The sequence below is a fragment of the Pan troglodytes genome, chromosome 13 (assembly GCF_028858775.2).
Source record: "Pan troglodytes isolate AG18354 chromosome 13, NHGRI_mPanTro3-v2.0_pri, whole genome shotgun sequence".
NCBI lineage: Eukaryota > Metazoa > Chordata > Mammalia > Primates > Hominidae > Pan > Pan troglodytes.
Window position 1 is genome coordinate 124,732,397 of NC_072411.2, and position 22,883 is coordinate 124,755,279.

The 22,883-nt window shown below is 42.6% G+C and overlaps 1 protein-coding gene and 1 non-coding gene across 2 annotated transcripts in view; both read left to right on the forward strand.

Annotated features, from left to right (window-relative positions):
- SGPP2 (sphingosine-1-phosphate phosphatase 2) overlaps positions 1 to 22,883 on the forward strand; it is a 135,513-nt gene that overhangs the window by 55,080 nt on the left and 57,550 nt on the right. The window lies entirely within an intron of this gene.
- Positions 19,167 to 19,274, forward strand: LOC112208436 (U6 spliceosomal RNA). The gene has a single exon (XR_002942921.1). It is a non-coding gene; the product is annotated as a U6 spliceosomal RNA (small nuclear RNA).

Here is a 22,883-nt window from a genome sequence, read left to right on the forward strand (position 1 = left end):
CCTGCGCCCAGGCCTTGTCTACCAGGGGAAGCTGCCGTGGTTGTTTCTTAGAAGAACACAGCTAAGTAGCATAAGGAGCACAGTATTTTTTAAAGATGCTAAAACTGGGGCTTCAAGCATTACAATAATTTGCCCAAAGTTTTCTTCTATTGCATATTTGCTTTGGTTTGTGTTCCAGCTCTGCTCTTATGGCATTTATTAACCCTGTGCTCTGCTTAACTGTTTCTCATCTACCCTTCTTTTTTTTTTTTTTTTTTTTTTGAGACGGAGTCTCGCTCTGTCGCCCAGGCTGGAGTGCAGTGGTGCCATCTCAGCTCACTGCAAGCCCCACCTCCCGGGATCACACCATTCTCCTGCCTCAGCCTCCCAAGTAGCTGGGACAACAGGCGCCCGCCACCACGCCCGGCTAATTTTTTGTATTTTTTAGTAGAGACAGGGTTTCACTGTGTTAGCCAGGATGGTCTTGATCTCCTGACCTCGTGATCCGCCCATCTCAGCCTCCCAAAGTGCTGGGATTACAGGCGTGAGCCACCGCGCCCGGCCTCTTATCTACCCTTCTTAACCCATTTATGCCTAGTGTTCCATTATTGGAACGCGAAGCTTGTGGGAGTTATTTATATCCTACTGCTCAAGGTCATCGCTAAGGTCTGATTTTTCACACACAAAAATTTGCAACCTCCAGCATAAATGGGTTAACAAACCTTAACAAACCCCACAGTATGGAATAAGCTTTTGTTAAATTAACTGAAACACATCAATCAATTCACTAACTTCTCTCCTCTGTCCTGTATCAAGGTTTTTAACCTATCTTTGGGCTCAAAAGAATTTTAGACATTGGGCCAAAAAAGACAGCAAATGGATTTTCTGATTAGAATGCTTATAAAGAGATATTGAGGATGATGTTTCAGAAGATGAGTCACTACCCCATGGCATGATTATCTAATCTCTTCACTTTCATTTTGGCATGGTGACAGACCTAACAAAAAAATAAAAGCTTTAAAGTTATATTTCTGTATCTTTAAAAGGTTAGAGGCAACTTCACTGAACTTGTGAGGTATTTAGTTTTGTAACATGAAACAAAATCTCACTCACTTTTTTGCTAAATTCCTCATTTTGTGAAATAGCAATGCAAACATTGACACCGTAACTGATCCTGGGAGTTTGGAAGCCTCATTTTCTCTGTTTTATTATGACATTTTACACTGATATTTCTTTCCACGGATACTTCATGGCATTCATAATGAGATGTAGAAAAAATGAGATAAACAGATACAAAGTGAAAGTAAGGAGAGTACAGATACAATAGAAGATGAAAGCCCAGGCTAAAGTGAAATGTGGCATGCTGGTTCAAAGGTGAGCCACAGATTCATATTTGAGCTTTGTCTTGACCGACCAAAATGAAGTTATGCTATCCACTAGGAAATCATAAGCTTGTTTCTAAGAGAGCAAACCTTTTCCTGACTCGTGAAATTGATAGTGTATTGTCAAGGCTAGTGATACATGTTGCTCAATTATTTTCTCAGAAATATCTGGTGTCAGTACCCGCTTATCATCTGCGTGAGAGTACTCATTCTGACTCCTTTTCCTGAACTTTCTGTGTTCTCATTTTTAAATCATTGCTAATTTAACCAAAGAAAAATGGCATTTCCATGCGTATATTCATTGCAGCACTATTCACAATAGCAAAGTCATGGAATTAACCTAAATGCCCATCAATAATAGACTGGATAAAGAAAAGGTGGTACATATGCAGCCATAAAAAGGAATGAGATCATGTCCTTTGCCAGTACATGGATGGAGTTGAAACCATTATCCTCAGCAAACTATCAGGAACAGAAAACCAAACACTGCATGTTCTCACTTATAAGTGGGAACTGATTGATGAGAACACACAGACACATGAGGGGGAACAACACACACTGGGTACCTGTTGGGGGTTGGCAGGAGGGAGAGCATCAGGAAGAATAGCTAATGGATACTGGGCTTAATACCTAGGTGATGAGGATCTGTGCAGCAAACCACAATGGCACATGTCTACCTATGCAACAAACCTGCATATCCTGCACATGTACCCCGACCTTAAAATAAAAATTGAAATAAAAAAGAAAAATGATACCTCAGTTAACTTCTAGTTCATATATAATTAGTGAAGATGAAAACATTTTTCATACTTTTATTAATCATTTGTATTAACTTGTATGAATTGTCAGTCTGCCTTGTATTTTTTTAAAAGGGGCTTTCATTTTTTATTGATTTCCACCAGTTGTTAACATAGAATGATACTGAATTTTCTGTGTCTCAGAGGCAGTGTATCTTTATATGTAAGATGTTTAGAAGTTCAAGACTTTGAGAAGTGGTATTTAATTCTATAGTATCATCAATAGTGACCTAGGAAAATCCTTTAAAATGGAATTTGAATGCTTTTATACTGAGTGCTCACTTTAGGCACAGACCTCACCATTCCCTTTATGTCTTACCCTTTATGACCTCCCTGGTCCTTTACAGGCCATTTAATGTGGGACTCCTGTCCTCGGGCACTTAATGTTTCTGGTGTGTAGTTTCCCTGCATAAAAGAGTTTACTGGGAGGGTGACCAGCCCTTAGAAAACCTGGTACATGCTGCCTGAACTCCAGTAAAGTTAAAATTTGTTTCTGAGTTTCTTCTTGATTTTTTTCCCCATTTGTAAGATTTGTTTTTTCACCTAACATCAAAAGACAGATTTCCCACCATTCTAACATAGCATGGTTATTTTTAAGTTAAGTGTTATTGTAACTGAACTGTTATTATGGCTTTTCTGATTATGCTGAAGCTCTGGTTGTCCCTGAGAGTTTCCAGACGGGGTTAATCTCTCTTCTAATAATTATTGGCTTTTGATCATCTCCCAGATTGGAAGCAAGGAGTATCTGTGTGAGAAGAGGGTGGGGCTGCTTCTACTTCACCAGCAGCTTTGAGGTTTGGTCAGAAGTTTCTGGTCCTATAATACCATGAAAGGAGCACCAGGCTGATGTAATATAGGTAGTGTTTCTTAGCTTTCAGAAACAGAGACCCACTCAAGCTAACTCAGGAAAGTAGGAATTTGCTGTAAAGTGTTGGAAAATCTAAGAACGAGAAGCTCACAGGAACAAATGCTAGTGAACAGTTTGGCTGTCTGCTATAATTCAACTGTGATTTTCCTGATATCTCCTTCTTTATCTCCTTATGTTGGCTGGTTACTTTCTCAACTGTCTTTTATTTGATTAATTGATTGATTGATTGGAGACAGGGTCTTGCTGTGGTACCCAGGCTTGAGTATAGTGGCACAATCATAGCTCACTGCAGCTTTGAATTCCTTGACTCAAGTGATCCTACCACCTCAGCCTCCCAAGTAGCTGGAACTACAGGCATGTAGCATCACACCGGGCTTAGTTGCGGTCTCACTATGTTGGCAAGACTGGTCTCGAACTCTTGACCTCAAGCAATCCTTCCACCTTGGCATCTCAAAGTGCTGGGATTATAGGCATGGGCCACCCCTCAACTGTCTTTCAGTTCCGATTTTCAAGACAGCCAGACACAGCCCCTGGTGTAGCCTGGTAGCAAAACTCCATCCATCTCTGGCCAATGCATGGATTGGCTGTACTTGGTCCAAACAGCTGTATTGGGTAAGGATGGACAACTAACTAGGGCCACAGAGCCATGGGCCAGGTTCTGGAACATCAGGAGACCTGGACGGCAATCTTAGCAGTGAAACCTTCTTCAAGGAACTTGGAGATTCTGCCCTGCAGATTTCCTAGCTTCAGAGTGAAAGGACCCAGCTAGAGGATCTTCGGAGGCTTGTGATGTCATGACTCTTCATTATATGTTTGTTATGTGACACTTAAAACAGATTCATCCATGGTATAGAGGAAAAAGGAAAAGAAGGAAAGTTGGGCAGGACAACATTAAAAAAATAGAATAGAAGGTATTTCATCTCTTGTGCAGACTGAATGCTAATATGGCTTTACTTATTTTGTCTTGTGTTTTGAATCACCTCAGTATGAGACAGTACACTTGAAATGCATATCAACTCCATTGCTAAATAATTGTTAGCTTGTCTGCTGTTTTGTATTCAACATGACCGAAGGAATGCTTTAAAGGAAAATGCGTAATTGCTTGGCAAATATAAATTTCATTTTTTTTTTTTTGTAGAGCCAAAGTCCTGGTGATAAGGAAGCCTTAAAAGTGGAAGATTCCTTTTAGCAGGTTCTTCTGTTCCTATCCTTCTAAGACAAATTATGTTAAAGAGCTCAAGTTTAAAATGGTGGTTTTTCAGTATCTTTCACATTCTGATTATCAGCAGCTAGCTAGCTGATACTTACAGTAAAAACTACACTGAAAATTTACATTTAAATTGGACATACTATTTAGATAGTGTTTAACTGCTGTAGAGTTTAGGGTATTATTTTATGCAACAGTCATAAATTGGTTAAGAGGTAAACGTTTTGTGATAATGTGTCAAAACAGACTAGTGTGTTTTGGGATGTGGGCAGGCTGCCATCTGGCTGTCTCATAAGGGAGTCTGTCACCTGGTTAAAGACAAGAGGGAAAAAGCCTGTCCCATCCCTGTAATTCACAATCCTTAGACTGGGGTCAGTCTTAGTGCCAAAAGATGACTTTAAATGTGATTATCTCTTAATCCTCTGTTTAAACCACTACCCCTACACTTCAAAAGATTGCCCTGCTTGTTAAGTTGGTTCTTGCTTGAGATTAATGAGTCTTTAAAAGTATTCAACAATGGCCAGATTGTCACCCTCACTAACTTGCATTGAACGGAATAGAATTAGGCGTCAGAGATTCTGCCTAGTCCCTCTGAAGTGGAATCTGTAATTTAGCCTTAGTTAAATATTAAGTAAATGTCTCTAGGGGGTTTATTATAAAAACTGCATTGGTTTGGTTTTGAAACACAATAAGGAAAAGGTTTGGTTTTAGTGTAGGTTTAAAAAAAAAAAAAAGCTCTTAAAACTGGACTTGTGGTGAACAAATAAGTTTAGATCTCTCTAATTATCAACCATCTTTACCAGAAAAATGATTCTCTTTTTTTACGATGATGACTGGAAGACGTGCCCACATTCTTCCGTCCCTCTCTCCTTCCTTCCTGCTGCCCCTTCCCCACAGCTGCTAAGACTGCAGTGCTGTTGGTGGAGTAGAATTGTAGCTGTCCCAGATAGAGCCCGTTGTTCCCCTCACCCCCAGGATCATTTCTGATGCTTCATTCACTGTATCGTGTGGATGGATGGGTGATGGCTTTAAAGCTTTGTCAGGTAGAAAATTGTTTGGATCATCAGGATCCTGGAGGCAGGAAACTTTTAAAGATGAAATTGGGTTGGATCTGCTAAAATGATGCAAAGAACTAAACACTTCATACAGAGTTTTATTGTGGAGTTCATCCTTCTTCCCTCCTTTTGGACTTATGCTAGCTGTAATGTCTTACCGAGAAAAAACAAATAGTCATTGCCAAGTTACATGTAGACCCCAAACCAAGGAGCATCCTGATATGGCAGAGGGTAAGGAACTCAGTTTCTCTCTTGCTGTGGCTAAACCTGATTCCTCCTCTACTGCCTGCAGGCGCATTGGTCCCCATAGAGGCTTCTTTACAAAGGCACTGTTCCAGACTAGATTTTGTTCCAGGTTCTCTCCTACTCATTTGTAAAACAAGAGGAAAGATAATGAGCCAATTTGTAGGCCATGGAGGACTTTCAGATAAAATTTTCAAACAAAATCTTAATTTTCTCTCTCTCTTTTTTAAACCAATCAATTCCACTGGCAAAGCTGCCGTCTTGAATTGTTATGGTTCTCATGGAAGCTGTTCACTGCCCCTCCGCTACATGTACAAGTACTTTACACGCAAGAACCCATTTTACAGATGAGTACAACTGAAGTCCAAAGAGATGAAGTGGCTTGCTCAAAGGGACACAACCCGTAAATAGAATAGGTAGTGTTCATCCCTGGCGTGCTCTCTAAACCCCATCCATTCTTTTCCACTGCGCCATGTTGCCTCAGATGGCGAAACTTTACTCTTCTCCCCAGTCCAATTATTCAGAAATGTGCTTTGCCTATTTGGTTGGAAAGGCTCTGTTTAGCATTACAGTCTCATTTGCAAGTGCCTGTATCTACAGCAGCCATATGTCACAGATTTTCTAGATATTTTCCTTCCAGTTCTCCGTGCCTTGGTACTGGTGCGTCCCCTTCCCACCCCCGCATTTGTCAGACTGAGTGTCCCAGATTTTTCACACGAACTCGAAAGGCCAGAGCATCACAGGGACCTAGCAGGGCGGAGAAGGGCTTTGGTACTTTTGTTTCGGAGCTGGAGGCCTGCAGAGGGCTGCCTGCAGATCCTGTGGGCTTGTCATTCCTGGGCCCATGTTCTACTTCCTTATCCTATTCTGTAAAGCAGCCAAGTGGAAAAGGAGTGAGGGAAAGAGCAGGCCCTTTGTCCCTGTTAGGAGCTAGGGATTTGACCTAAGGGGACTGGGTATTTTTCTTGTCAATTCCTCCCCCTACACAAATTTCCCAGGCTTCTTGCCTCTGCCTGCCTTCATCTTCCCCACACCCCAGGCCTGTCCAGCTCCTGTGTGAGTGACAAGGAGCTTCCAACTCCTTACCAGCTCTCCTGTCGCATTTGAGGGTTAGCAAGCGTTCCCCATGCTGGGAAGGGGAAGGAGAGGCTTTCCTTGGTTAAGTGCTCTATCTGTTCACAGCTAAAGAGGCCACAGTTTATTTTGGCCTCTGGGATTTTCTGAAAGCTTGAGAACTGCAAAACAAATGCAGTCTTTAACTTAACTGCTGTTATTGCTTCTCTTCCCACTCCTTTCACCAGCACAGGGTGGGGCTTCCCAGGGAGCCCTCTCTAGTTAGAGGGCCCGGCCTCAGGGAACTGGCCTTGACCTCCATTCCTCTCTTGTGGGTTTGGCTGCCACAAGATGCTTCTCAGGCTCTTTTGGTGTAGTGGCCTCGATGGGCTGCACGGTGGCAGGGAGGTGCTGCGTTTGCTATGCGGAAGCTGGGCCTTAGCCAGCTGAGGCTACCTCTGGGAAACTGAGGCTTTCTGAATTTGACTCCGTGGGTGCCAGCCCCTCTCTCTGGACATCTGCCCTCCCCCAGCATTCCTGACCATCTCCTGGTGCCTGAAGCCCTGGCTCCAGTGGTCTCCTTGCTTGCGTACCCTTGTTTTTATTATTATTAGCATCATCGTTATTATTATTATTATTATTCCGTCCTCCGTGAGGTGGAATGAAGGGTCTTGAATAAATAATTTGCAAAGAGCCACAATATGGCTGCTTATGAATAAATAACATTATAGAATTTGTAAACATGAGCCACATGTGGCTGTGTGGCCATAGTTTGGCTATTCCTTCAGTGAGTATGGACTGTTTGCCAGCTTTCAAGATATTCACTCTCTGTGTGGCAAGGGCCATCATTTACAAGTCCTGACTACGTGCTAGATGCGGGGCTGTGGCCTTTATAAATATTCTTGAGCGAAGTGTAGGCACTACTATTATGACTCTCATTTTAAGGGGAGGAAACCATGTGAGAAGGCCAGCCGAGCTGACATGGCCAGAGGTGTAGAGCCTAGATTCGAACCAGTAACTCTCTGATTCCAGAATCCTGGCTATGAACTTCTGTACTCTGCTCTAACCTTTTCCCTTAATTATGGTATATATTAAGGCTTTTTTTGTCTGTATTAAACATGTTCCAACAAATTTCATTTTTCATTTTGCGGGTAGTAAACCACATTAACTAAAAATTTTAAATTTTTAAAAATTAAAATTTTTTTTCTTAAATCCTACTGTTTGATTTGAGAGTAAGTCACCTTTTCCTTCCATCTGTCTCTCTGTCCTTTGTTGTGTTTGATCTCAGCATACAGTTTATATCGTGCTTAGGGTAAGTGGTTTGACATAAGATTAGAAATGACTTATAACTCATGATGAATGTGTGAGAAATGGGATGGACATTGGAGAAGACTCATGAGTCTTTTAACCTAAAAGGAATAATTGAATCAAAGGATGGTTTGTTCCTCTTAAGAATTAGGTGACCTGGTTTATAATCCAAGTGAAAATTGCTCAGCCTCTATTTATTTTACCTAGCCCATGTTTTTCTAGTAAGGTAGAATGAGAAATCCAAAGGGAGGACATAGCCAGGTTGGGATGCGCTTATAGCCCGCTGGATGTTACAAGTGTGCAATGAATTGTAGTTCGGCCTTTACTAATAACTAACAAATTGACATTTCTCTGGGCCTCAGTTCAACCATCTGTGAAATGTGAAGTTGAACAAAATGACCACAGGGCCCCTCTCATTTGGAAAGTTTTATGATGATAAAAATACTGGTGGTGATGCATCTTATAGGATATTTAGTGTTTTTCATCATACTCCATGGCTTCAACCATGCATCTGCCGTATGTTGTGCCAAACCCGTATTAACCTCAGTAGAGAAGACACCAGGTTCAGGAGGCCAAAGAAGAGACCTGGAGTGAGCAAACGAGACATGGGGTTTTATTAGGGGCTTTCACAGGAGAGACAGTCCAGTGGCAGTGCGCTGGCAACATATCCGTCCTCCTCCTGTCCAGTGGTGGCAGGCTGGACAGCATAACCACGCAGCCCAGTGGTGGTGGGCTGTACAGAAAATCTGCAACCACTTGCAAATAGCATGCAGTTTATATAGCATTTCACTTAACACCCACCTCCCTTCCAACAATAAAGAAGAGTTCCGCTTGGCAACCTTCATTTAACTCAACTCAGGGCCTCAATCCCCTGTACAACCCATACTCCACAGGACAGGAGTGGGGCTCAGATGTTTATCATAGAGAATAAAATAATCTGCACATTGGCCACTCCTGGATTCCCTAGCTCAGAACATACATTCAGGTGCATCAGCCTTACAGGGTCATTCTAAATGTGTGCCTAAATTATTGCTATCAGGTGCGTTTACCTTGCACCCTGTAAAATCTCTCCTGGGTGACCCCCACACAACTGACTGGGTTGGTTTCTACCAATTTTCCTGTGGTCCCCCATGATAGGGAGAGGATGCAATCATTAATGGTCCTCTGTGAGAGGGGTCCTTAGGGACAGGGGTCCCCTAACCCTGGGCCATGGACTGGTACTGTAGCCTGTTAGGAACCAGGTCATAGAGCAGGAGGTGAGCAGCGGGTGAGCGAGCATTACTGCCTGAGCTCCATTTCCTGTCAAATCAGCAGTGGCATTAGATTCTCTTAGGAGCATGCACCCTATTGTGAACTGTGCATGCAAGGGATCGAGGTTGTGCACTCCTTATGAGACTCTAGCTGATGTCTGATGATCTGAGGTGGAACAGTTTTATCCTAAAAGCATCTTCCCCCACCCCTATCTGCAGAAAAATTGTCTTCCATAAAACTGATCCCAGTGCTAAATAGGCTGGGAACTGCTACTTGAGATACTGGTTGAACCTATCCTAAGTTTGAGTCACTAGGAATCATGTGGCCTTACAAATACAAGCCCAAAGGATATGGAATTCCATGTGAGTTCAGGGCTCCCCTAGTCCAGGCACAAAGGCATGAAGAACATCAAACATGCAAGCCTTACTCTCAGCTTAGGGGTGTGTGTGTGTGTGTGTGTATGTGTGTGTGTGTACAAACATAGACACATATAAATTCATTGTTTGCATAGCATATACTCAGATTTAATAGAAACAGATGTTAGGTTTTTGTTCCTTTTAAAATTAAATTTCTTCTGGCATTCACAGACACTGAAATCAGAGGGGGGAAAATGTTTTGTTCAATTTGAAAATGCTTTTCGAATACATAGCAATTTGATTCTGGGGGTTGGGGAATGCCATTCTGAAGGTTTTCCAAAAACACTGTAACTTGGAAATTAGCAAGTTGTGAGCAGCAGTAAGCTTGCTTCCTTTTAAATTAATACTGGTGAAACAAACAAAGGCTAAATGAGTAAAATAAGAGAGTTGATTTGTTTTATTAGGCCTTAATTGAGGATCTAGACAAAGGAGAACATTAAACCTTGTATTTACTACAAATTCTACAAGTAATTGCACACCTGTAACACTACTGCCAGCAGGATGAGCCCATCCAAGCCCACCCTCAAGGGTTTCTTAAACAAATTCTGCAAAATAAATAGAGGTTGAACAATTTTCAATGTTTGTCTACATAACTGAAAAAAATATTTAGCATGAAGGAATAGACACAAGGTGATGGACTAAAAGTCGCCATTTTTTTTCTGTAGCCAGCAAGGACTGTATGTTGACTGTTAATTAGAATGTATTAAGAAAAAAAAAAAAAGATCAGGGCTCATTGACTTGGGTAAGCATTTTAAACAAGCTAAAGGTTGTTTCAGGACTTTGTCTTTTTGGAGGCTGAAATTAGAAATTTAAACCTAAATTTATACCATAGAAAGCTTTTAGAATGTATGTTAGAGACTGAGCTTTTAAAAAAAAAAAACAAGTCTTCTAATCTACAAAGAATGGTTGACTGTCCTACAGGGCAGTCAAAAGGGCGTGTCTTTAACACTGAAAGGATTAAATTATTAAAACTCTGTGGGCTGGGTGCGGTGACTTACACCTGTAATCTCAGCACTTTGGGAGGCCGAGGCAGGTGGATCGCCTGAGGTCAGGAGTTCAAGACCAGCCTGACCAACATGGAGAAACCCCATCTCTACTAAAAATACAAAATTAGCCAGGCATGGTGGCGCATGCCTGTAATCCCAGCTACTCGGGAGGCTGAGGCAGGAGAATCACTTGAACCCAGGAGATGGAGGTTGCAGTGAGCTGAGATCATGCCATTGCACTCCAGTCTGGGCAACAAAAGCAAAACTCTGTCTCAAAAATAAATAAATAAAATAAAAAATAAAACTGTGAAAGCCTGAGTTGCAGAAAACCAGGTGCCTGTCTTTGTTTAAAACATTTCAGCTACCTAAAAGGATGTGTTTAAGGATGTGCTCATCTGTATCTAGCCCTTGTGGATGTTAATTTTGAGTAAGTTTCTATATTCATGAGGAACATATTTTTATAAATTTTTATGTAGAAGATACAAAACCACCTAGAACCTTTTTAGTATGTCACCTTTAAGATTAAAATATAAAGAGTCATGCATGGGATGGACCCTGGTTCAGGAAATATACTTGGTAAGTGGAACAGGGGTTTTCTGAGTGAGATCATCCTAAAAGCTAAGGGGAACAGGCACTCAAATCAAAACCCAGGCAATGACAAATACTCTTATGGGGTCATTGGACATTTATCAGCCTTTGCAATCTAAAATTCCAAGATTATGTACATTTATTGTTTTGTTTGAGTTCTTTTTGAGACAGGGTCTTGCTCTGTTGCCTAGGCTAGAGTGCAGTGGTGCAATCACAGGTCCCTGCAAGCTAGACTTCCTAGACTTAAGTGATCCTCCAACCTCAGTCTACCAAGTATCTGGGACCACAGGTACAAGCCAACACACCTGGCTAATTTTTTTTTTTTTTTTTTTTTGTAAAGGCAAGGTCTCACTATGTTACCCAGGCTGGTCTCTAACTCCTGGGCTCAAGAGATCCTTTCATCTTGGCCTCTCACAGTCCTGGGATTACAGGCATGAGCCACTGCACCCAGCAGTTATGTGCATTTGAACACTAGAGGTTGATATGAGTGACAAGACAGGCATGAGCCTTAGTAATCCTTTTAAAAGCATCTCATAAAACAGCTTCTGAATCTTGTGTTCTTATAGATTCATCAAGCCTAGGTTTCCACTTGCAGTGTTTTGGTTTGTCTTGTAACCCTGAACATAATTCATTAGTTATCTTTAGCAACACTTTCTTCCTAAACTGTGTCTTGGTGTGCCACTAAGTCTGTAAAACATGTAAAAGAAGATTTTAATGTGCTTGCCCAGTAGGATGATGTGATTGTACTCCAGTAATAATTGTCTCATGCCAGCTTTTCACCCCTAGGAACCATGAGTCAGTTATTATTTCTAAAAATAATCTTTAAGATGGCATAGCACTTCCAAATGTTTTTTTTTTTTTTTTTTTTTGAGACAGAGTCTTGATCTGTCACCCAGGCTGGAGTGCAGTGCTGTGATCATAGCTCACTGCAGCCTCAAACTCCTGAGCTCAAGAAATCCCCCTGCCTCAGCTTCCTGAGCAGCTGGGACTACAGATAGCTACCACCATGCCTGGCTAAGTTTTTAATTTTTTTGTAGAGACAGGGTCTGTTTTCACACTGCTGTAAAGATACTACCTGAGGGTGGGTAATTTATAAACAACGGAGGTTCAATTGACCCACAGCTCTGCATGGCTGGGGAGGCAAAATTCACAATCATGGAGGAAGGGGAAGCAGGCACATCTTACATGGCAGCAGGCAAGAGAGAGTGAGCAAGAGTAGAGGAAACTGCATTATAAAACCATCAGATCTCATGAGAACTCACTATCATGAGAACAGCATGCGGGGAAATCTCCCCCATGATCCAATCACCTCCCACCTGGTCCTTCCCTCAACAGGTGCAGATTATGGGGTTACCATTTGAGATAAGAGTTGAGTAGGGACACAGAGCCAAACCATATTATTCTGCCCCTGGCCCTTCCCAAATCTCACATCCTCATATTTCAACACACAATCATGCCTTCCCAACAGTCCCCCAAAGTCTTAACTCATTTCAGTATTAATTAAAAAATCCACAGTCCAAAGTCTCATCTGAGACAAGGCAAGTCCCTTCCACCTATCAACCAGTAAAATCAAAAACAAGTCAGTTCCTTCCAAGATACAATGGGGGTACAGGCATTGGGTAAATACATTCATTCCAAATGGGAGAAATTGGCCAAAACAAAGGGGCTACAGACCCCGTGCATGTCTAAAATCCAGCAGGGCAATCATTAAATCTTAAAAGCTTCAAAATGATCTCCTTTGACTCCATGTCTCACATTCGTAAGAGTGCGCTCCCACAGCCTTGGGCAGCTCCTTCATATGCTGGCATTGAGTGCCTGCAGCTTTTTCAGCCACATGGTGCAAGCTGTCAATGGATCTACCATTCTGGGGCCTGGAGGACAGTAGCCCTCTTCTCCTAAACTCACTAGGCAGTGCCCCAGTGGGGACTCTGTGTAAAGGCTCCAACCCCACATTTCCTTTCCCTACTGCCCTAACAGAAGTTCTCCATGAGGCCTCCACCCCTGCAGCAAATTTCTGCCTGGACATCCAGGCGGTCCCATACATCCTCTAAAATCTAGATGGGTGTTCCCAAACCTCAGTTCTTGACTTCTGTGTGCCCATGGGCCAAACACCATGTGGAAGCCACCAAGGCTTGGGGCTTGCACCCTGTGAAGCAATGGCCTGAACTATACGTTGGCCCCTTTTAGCCACAGCTGGAGCTGAATCAGCGGGGACACAGGGCACCAAATCGTGAGGCTGCATAGAGCAGGGAGGCCCTGGGTCCTGCCCACTAAACCGTTTCTTCCTCCTAGGCCTCTGGGCCTGTGATGGGTGGCCCAGATCTCTGACATGCTCTGGAGACGTTTTCCCTGTTGTCGTAGCAATTAGAATTTGGCTCCTTGTTACTTATGCAAATTTCTGCAGCCAGCTTGAATTTTTCCCCAGAAAATGGGTTTTCCTTTCCTATGGCATTGTCAGGCTGCAAATTTTCCAAACTTTTATGCTCTGCTTCCCTTTTAAACATAAGTTCCAATTTCAGATAATCTCTCTCATGTTCAAAGTTCCACAGATCTCTTGGGTAAGGGCAAAATGCCAGCAGTCTCTTTGTTTAAAGCATAGCTAGAGTGACCTTTGCTCCAGTTACCAGGATGTTCCTCATCTCCATAAGAACCACCTCAGCCTGAACTTCATTGTCCATATTACTATCAGCATTCTGGTCAAAACCATTTAACAACTCTCTAGGAAGTTCCAAATTTTCCTTCATCTGCCTGTTGTCTTCTGAGCCCTCCAAACAGTTCCAACCTTTGCCCGTTACCCAGTTCCAAAGTCACTTCCACATTTCCAAGTATCTTTATAGCAGTGCCCCACTACTTTGGTACCAATTTACTGTATTAGTCGATTTTCACACTGCTATGAAGATACTATCCAAGACTGGGTAATTTATAAACAAAGGAGGTTCAATTGACCCACACAGTTCTGCATGGCTGGGAAGGCCCCAGGAAACTCACAATTTTGGTGGGAAAGGAAGAGGCACATCTTACAAGGTGGCAGGTGAGAGAGAGGAAGCAAGAGCAGGGAAAACTGCCTTATAAAACTATTGGATCTCATGAGAACTCACTCACTATCACGAGAACAGCATGGGGGAAACTGCCCCCATGATCAAATTACTTCCCACCTGGGCCCTCCTTCCACATGTGTGGATTACAGGAATTACCATCCAAGATGAGATTTGAGTGAGGACAAAGGAGCCAAACCATATCACAAGTCTCACTTTGTTGCCAAGGCTGGTCTCTCACGCCTAGACTACAGCAGTCCTCCCACCTTGGCCTCCCAAAGTACTGAGATTATAGCCATGAGCCACTGCACTCAGCCTAAATGTATTCTTAACTAAGTCTAACATTAATTTTGTAAAGCATTAATATCTACATTTACATATGATGAAACTGAAGGTGAGACATTAATAACATCAGAGCTCATTCTCAAGCCAGCCCTCTTTTTACTTCATCATACTGTTAGGCCTAAAATTAATGATCTCTTTGGAGTGTTACATAACATTTATAGGAGGCTATTGGTTTGGCCCAACAGACCAAACCAAAATGGAGTCACTCATGCTAAAGTTCCACATCACCAAATCAAGACTAATCTGTTCATTTGACCTTCTGAGAGAGAGAATAGCCATAAAGACCAGTTTCAGTGGGCAAGATAATTAATTTCCCTCTGTTTTAATCTTTATAAAAGAGCAACCTGATGTCAACTCATCAGTCATTTTTCTATTATTCTATTTCCCTATTCCCACCTTTCAAGGAAAGTAACTTCAAAACCACCAAACTGCTTTTTGTTCTCTGTTTTGGCTTTCCTCAGCCCTTCCCTGTCTGTAAAACCAGCCTCCTCTGCTGAACCCATTGGAACACTCCTTCTATTTTATGGAATGAAGTGTTGCCCAATTCTAGAATCGCAAATGAAGCCAATTAAGATTTTCAAAGGATCCCAGCTGCACTGAGCACTGGGAAGAAAAAAGATTTTTTAAAAAAATCCTTAAGCTAAATTTGTTGTAATTTCGTCTTTTGACAGGAGGAAATGAAGAGTTTTGGAAAGGGCCCAAAAAGCTGGACTGTAGGCGGTAGAGATAGAGAGAATGTTCACGAATGAGCAAATATACTCCTTATGAAATTTCAGAGAAATGGGTAATGAGACTGACTAGTCAGGGAAATGCTGGGAGAAGGCAGCGGTGGTCTCCCAGGTCACCTTGCCAGCCCACGGCTGCCCAGCTTGCACTTGTGTCTTCACTGAATAGCTATGTGTTCACATGAGACATGCCAAGGACGCCAGCTTGGCCCTGCGTGTGCAGTTCCATGACTGTCACCAAGTGGTCCACAGTCACATACGTATCCAAAATCTTGGCGTGAGGCTTTCTCTAAGGGGAGCTAACCAAGAGCATAAATTCACCTCCAAAACAATTGTATAACTAGTCACTGTAAGATATATGGGGCCAATGAGAGCAGGATTTAAACATTTGCCAAAGACTGTACCTCTCTTTTTTCCCCCCTCTTCATTTTAAAAAGAAGTTTGTCTTTTTCTCTGTGCTAGAAGTCCTGGCCTTGCCTAGCATTAGTCTCTCAGAAAGTTTCTGGAGGCTTTTCTTTAACTTTCCCTTAAAATATAAGAGTTGCTGAGGCAGGAGAATTGACTGAACCCAGGAGGTGGAGGTAGCAGTGAGCCGAGATCGCGCCACTGCACTCCAGCCTGGGTGACAGAGTGAGACTCTGTCTCAAACAAAAAAAACAAAAACAAAAACAAAAGTTGCTGGTGGTTTGAAAACCTGAAGGAGTTTGCTAATGTCAGAGCTTACTTTAAATTATTTGCACCTAGCCAGGCATGGTGGCTCATGCCTGTAATCCCAGCACCTTAGGAGGCTGAGGTGGGAGGATTGCTTGAGGCCAGGAGTTTGAGACCAGCCTGGGCAACAAAGTGAGTCCATATCTCAACAAAACATTAAAAAATTAGTCAGGTGTGGTGGCATGTGCCTGTGGGCCCCGCTACTCGGGAGACTGAGGTGGGAGGATTACCTGAGCTCAGGAGGTTGAGGCTGCAGTGAGCCATATTCATGACACTGTACTCCAGCCTGGAAAACAGAGTGAGGCCCTGTCTCAAAAAAAATAAAAATTAAAAAAAAATCTATCTGCACCGAAGTCCTTTTATATTCAGATTTTCTCCTGCAAATGAAAAACTGTTAGAGAATATCCTCAAGATCTCTTGGCTTAAAAATGAGAGGAAGAAAAATGGCCTTGTTGAATTTTACTTGAGCTCTCTATGCTGCTAGAAAACAGAAACCATGAAGATAATCCTCCCACTCTTTTTTGTGTTCCAAGAAAGGATTTACTACAAGGAACCCCCCCCTTCTCCCTGTGGCTTAGATAAGGCCCACAGATGCCTCCCTTGTTTATTAGTGACAAGGCCGGACACAGACTCTCCAAATTCCCATTCTTTGGCTCATAAATGATTAGCTGAACTCTGTACCCCCTGGTCAGTCTGTACAAAATACCTGCCACCTTGACTTAACCAAACTCTAATTAAGTTTCTCTCCATCTGTAGACCCCTGAACTTTGACCCACCCTTACCACACAGAATAGGCTGACGTCAGGGTACACATGGTTTTAGTATCCTGACCCACCTTCACCTTCCATTTCACTTCCCCACATCCAGTTCTCCTGAGCCTTGTTCATTCTTCCCTAAGTAATAGAAATGCCCGTTCCTCCTTTACATTCGAGACACTTGCAGACCTCTTGATCTCCATGTCACATAGTGCCCCCACTCCCTTCGTGCAAGAATCCTTTCGAATGGCATCTCTCCTTACCTAAATCCAGATTTGCTTTTTATTTGACAAAGATAATAAATAAATAAAGCACAGAGTTCCACCCTACAGTACTTGTGCCTGCCTGTGGAGATGTCTGTTAACACAGGGCAACGTGAAACACAGATGTAAAACAGCTCCCGTCCATGAGGTCTTCACTTCTCAGATTGAGACGCTTTCCAAAGTAGTAAGCAGAGTCTTATTCTCCAGGGAGCCAGGGTTGTTGCATTTATTCATTTAATAAAGACTTACGTTGTATGGACCCTGGAAATTTTGTATTCTGAACATTTCTGGAAACATTCCCTCCGTTCAGGCCTGCATCATCTTTATTTTGCACTATTGCAGTAGATGTTCTCATCAGTCTCCCTCGAGCTATTCTTATACCTTCAAATCCATCCTCCCCACAGCATTTAGTGATCTATCTCAAATGCAGATGTGAACTTTTAAAAACATGTAATGTCTAAGCACCTTAAAATTACCTACAAGGTCTCTCACAGTCAGACTTCTGCCTCAATCTCCACCTCTAGCCCTTTCCCCTGTCTGTTCTTATCTCTGGTGAGACCCCCCCGCCATGCCCTACATATCCAGTAGGTACATATTCTACTTTGTGCTCCTTTTCTGGTGTTCCTCTGCCTTTCATGCTCTCACCATTCCTGCCTGCTACCCACTTTACTCCTGCTAAGTCTCAGTGCAGTCATCATCTCTAGAAAAGCCACTCTGCCTCCTGTGTCTGCATTCCCTCCCAGTTGGTTTCTTATGGCTTCTTGAACCTGGCATCTGGCAGCAATTCAATAAATAAATATTGGGTAACATAAATAAAGGCTATTTCTACAAAAGTGATTTAAGAGATGTCCCCTACAGAAGCACCCATGTAAAGAGGTCATTGCAGTTCAGGATGATAAAGATATATGGAGAACATCTATAAAGTACTACAGTAGCATCCTAGAGGTCTTTTTAAAATGGAATGGTTTCCATCTTAATGGAATGGCTCCCCATTAGCCCTGATGGAAAGTTGCGAAACAAATTTGGCCAAGGTTATCTCAAGGTATTTGCAGGATGAAAATAGAAATTCTACACATTCCTGAACTGCTCAGGAGTCTTTAAACCAGAAACCAACTTTATTTGCTTTTTGAAAAGAGTGTCAGATCTCTTTCTTCTTCTTTTTTTTTTTTTTTTTTTTTTTAGACGGAGTCTTGTTCTGTCGCCCAGGCTGGGAGTGCAATGGTGCAATCTCGGCTCACTGCAACCTCCGCCTCCCGGGTTCAGGTGATTTTCCTGCCTCAGCCTCCCCGGGTGTCCTAGGACTATGTCACCACAGCCAGCTAATTTTTGTATTTTTAGTAGAGATAGCGTTTCACCATGTTGGCCAGGCTGGTCCCAAACTCCTGACTTCAAGTGATCCACCTGCCTTGGCCTCCCAAAGCACTGGGATTACAGGCACGAGCCACCGCACCTAGCAGATCTCTTTCTTAACCTTGTAATTGGTGAGCAACAACCTTTAAATGTATTTAGTCATTTGTTCATTCATTTAACAAACACTTGGCAAGGGCCTACTATGTGCTAAGTGGTACAGATTATGCCATTGGTACATTATTATGTCAAGTGGTACAGATTAAGCAATGTACAAGACAGACTCCATCCTGCTCTGGGGTTTACATGTAGGCAAAACAGACAATAACAAATAATCAATACAGGAATTAAATATTGTAAAACTACTGTTTAGGATGTGATGAGGCAAGAGCAGAAACCTACTTTAGGGAAGGTGGTTGGAGAGGGGCACTTTGTACCAGTTTCCTTTAATTTAAGTCTTGACGGATGAGGAGCCAGCCTCATGAGGCCCCTGGGGGAGAGAGTCCCAGGCCAAGAAAATCTCAAAGCGGAGAAAACTTATCCTGTGGAGTAGTAAGAGAAGCCAATATGACCCGGCAGTGGTAGAAGTGACTTTCTTCTAGAAGCTTCCAGGAGACCACAGGCTCCTGAGTTACTTCACACAGGACCCCTTCTCAGTCTCCTTTTGTGATTGCAGAGAGTGTAGCCCCTTTGGGAGACCTGAGTTCAGTGTTGCCTCAACCATCAACTCACCCTGAGATCATGGATTGTTACTTCGCTGATTAAGACTTGGGTTCTCTCATATGTAATAAGCAGAGGTTGGATGAGGTGCCCTCAACTCTGTATACTATGATGCTATTAACATTAATTACAATGATCACTTCAGCAGCACATATACTAAAAGTTGGAATGATACAGAGAAGATTAACAGGGCCCCTCAGCAAGGATGACATGTCAATTCATGGAGCATTCCATTTTTTTAATGGCAGCCAATATATCTGCGACATTTGAAGAAGCCAACATGGTCTCCCGGGCCAAAGAAAACATTAATTACTAAAGGATCACTGAATCTCAACAGGCATCATTCATTCATTCATTCATTCATTTAAAACAAATGTTGTATTCCGAACATTTAAAGAAATGAATGAATAAATTTTTTTTTTCAAAAAAAAATTTTTGAGCACTTAAACTGCCAGATACTGTTCCAGACTCTGGGCCACACAAAGGCAGAGCATCCACTCAGGGTGAAGATGAGGTTGATAAAATAAAAATATATAGTCTAAATGCAGGCAGGGTATAAAGTTGTATGAAGAAAAACAGAAATAGGATATGAGGAGAGAGTGATGAGAGGCATGCCGTGTTAAGTGAGGTGGTCAGAGAAGGCCTTTCAGAGGAGGTGTTTGTGTACAGGACTGACTTTACTTATAATTTACTTATAACTCCTATTTAAATTGTTTATGGTGAGTTTAGAATGTTTGAAATGTACCATCATCCTTTCTGGTTGATTTCTGTGTTCATATGGAAACCAGTATTTCTCAGAAGTCTAAATTCTCCAGCAAGCAAGCCTTCTGAGAAGATAGCTAAATTTTAAAAAGTACAAAGCCATCTTTGAATTGGTCTTTTCATCTTTAAAACAAAACATGTCCTCTAATTCAAATCTGGTAAGACATTTCATCAAACACGGATTCTGTAAAGACTTCCATTGTCAGCATTGCTGAACCTCAGCCTTACAGTGGAAAGTGGACATTGCACAGAGTAGGGGTGTGCCTGTTTGCCCCGAAGGCAGATTCTGACAGGCTCCAGCCAAGACTTTCTCATTAAAAAGGGTCATGGGGAGGTTATGTGAAGGTTTGAGAGGTGTTGATGGTGTGATCAACCGCCCCTCCTAATGGAGCAGAGTTAATCACTCACTGGCCAAGTGGAAAATCAATGGCTCCCTGCTTTCTCTCCTACACTTTGCCCGTGCTCGGCCAGCCTGCTCCCCTGCTCCCTGCAGTGAACTGGCGTCAGGCAGAGGACTCCAGGATTCTTCTCCCCTCCTACTCAAAGACTGGCTGTTTAGAAGGAGAGTCATCTAACCCCAGGGCACGAGAGCGTGTTCTTTCTACCTGGGAGAAACCTTATAATGAAGCCTTATTGCCAAAGAGGAGGAGGAAGCAGAAAAGAGGACGTGTTGGGGGAAACACAAGTTGGGGCATTGGGGGAAAGACAGTCTTTCTGAGGAAAGACATCTTGCAACCAAAATGAAAAGGAAACAATGTCCATAGATGATGGGCTGGAAGCTTGTCCAATTCAGTGTCATGTGAGTTTTTAGAACCTTTTCATTAAGGAGATGGTGAGTTGCCTGTTTGTGGTTGAGCTCTAAATGTAAATGTCTTCATGTTTACCCTAAATAAGGCCTTCCATGGAACTGACTAGACCAGAGGTCCCCAGGCAGAAGGGCCCAAAGAGTCAGGTTGCCAGTGTTCTGGACCGGAACTTAAAACGTTAAGTTCTCACCTTGGGCCTGACTAGAAGTACAGCTGAACCCTTTGGTTGGCAGAAGGGTGTTACCAGCAGGAAGAATTATGCATTAAGGCCAAAAGAATTGTTCTTTCAGTGAGTCTGGCTGAGTGGTGTTCATCCCAGAGGTATGACAGCCACCACCTGTGCTTCCAGGCTCGGATACTCTGTCACATAAGGAAGAAGGTTGAGAAATTTCCTAGGAGAGAGGTTAAATCTTAAAGTTGGAGCCAGTATTATGATACAGTGAGATGTGAGACTGTGGTTCTCAGTGGTAGTGATGGTGCACCACTGGGATGGAGGGGTGAATGGGGGCTGGAAGCACGGAGGGAAGCAGTTCAGTCATGACGGTCTTGATTCTGACTTCCAGCTGGATGTCTCATTTTCAGTTTTGAAGGAGAAGCAATAACCAGAAAAAAGGGAGGGAGCAATGAGGAGTAAGTGGGGGTGTTGTTACAAACACAACCAGTTTGAGGGTGTTTAAGAAGAGTGCACTCATTCTCTAGACTTTGGACTTAGTTTGCCACACATTGTTGGAAGCCACCCTGCTGACGGTCACCGTGTTGGCAGTTGTTTGGAAAGAGTATGAAATTGGCTTTTCCGGTGTGGATAGCAATAGCCTGTGATATCAAACTGAGAATGGAAACATATGTTGTGTGAAAAAATGGAAGAGTCCATTTGGCTGTTCCCCCAGATTAGCAGATGCACATCCAGGGCGCCCTCACTGAAAACTGGCATTGTCTGCTTTAAGTGAATTTTCTTCCCTGCATCCTGTGATTATGGCTCCCATAACTTTGTTAGCCTTCATATTGAGTTTTTATGCTCGTGCATTTCCTCAGCTCTCCATTTCCTTCCAAGCATCTTAACTGGTAATTCAGTTTGCTCATGGACTGCTTCGTAGCAAAGCATCTCACCATGAAATGGTGCTTCCCCCTACGTGTGTGCAGTTGTTCTAGCGTGAGGAAATAGAACCAGCAATATCAGCCTTTGGAGACAAAGAACTCAGACCTGAGGGTTTGGAGACAATCATCTGCTGTTCTTACCACCATTTGGTTCAGTGTTAATTTACCTGCCACTGTAAGTAAAGTGGGGAGATTTGGTCTTTTTTTAAAGAGAACCAAATTCAGACAAACAGAAAGCCTGTGACCCGTGGGCTTTCTCAACCAAAGACCCTTAGAACAAGTGCACAAGTGCGTTAGGGCTTGAGCAGGAGTCACTTGAGCCTGCCTCATAAATCCAGGTTTCCTTCCTGCAGTCCAGCTAACTGTTCATGGGACAGGAGCTCAGTGACTGTCATTCTGAACCTGGACAGATGAGGTTGCTGCTGCCTGGCTTCTTGGAGTCTTTAATCTCTCCAGAAATAAATCTTACTTATTTTTTTTTTGAGTGATCACCACTTAGATCTTTTCTGAATTCTATTAAGAACAAAAACCTGTGACAGACCCACTAAGGTGACTTCTAGCTCTAACAGCTCACTACATAGGGAGGTTCTCAAACCTCAAAAGCCGTCTTTTTACAGGAGCTTAACATGAAAAGACCCAACTCTGACCAAATGTGTAAGGAGAGTGGGCAGTTGCCTGAAAAATTAGGTGTTCGATGTTAATGATGTTGAGCCTAAAATCAGACTCTTGGTCAGCAAAATGGCAGACCTGACCTCACCTCATCAGGAGACTTCCTCATAAACAGACACTGCCATAGAAGGACAGGTGAGTGAGGTGCGTTCACATTTTCTCTTGTCTCAGGGTAAGTCAAGAATAGATACTCTCTGAGGCTAGATCTCTACCCCAAGATATACTGAGACTGAATCTCACTTTAATATCTATGCTTTTTTCAACTAAACGTTTTCCCCACAAATTGTGAGACATATTAGAAAAATCCAAATAGTCTACAGAGTTGTTTTTGTTGTGTTAAGGGTTGGGGTTTTTTATGATGGTGGCAGTTGGAGAAGACAGGTAAAAACATTTGTTTTTATGATTATCATTTTTAAGACAAATGCTTTCTCAATCTTTATGGTGAAACACAAGTTTACCTGGGTACCACTAGAATGACCAGAGTTTTAAGAAAAGTCTGGACAGATATTCCTTATGC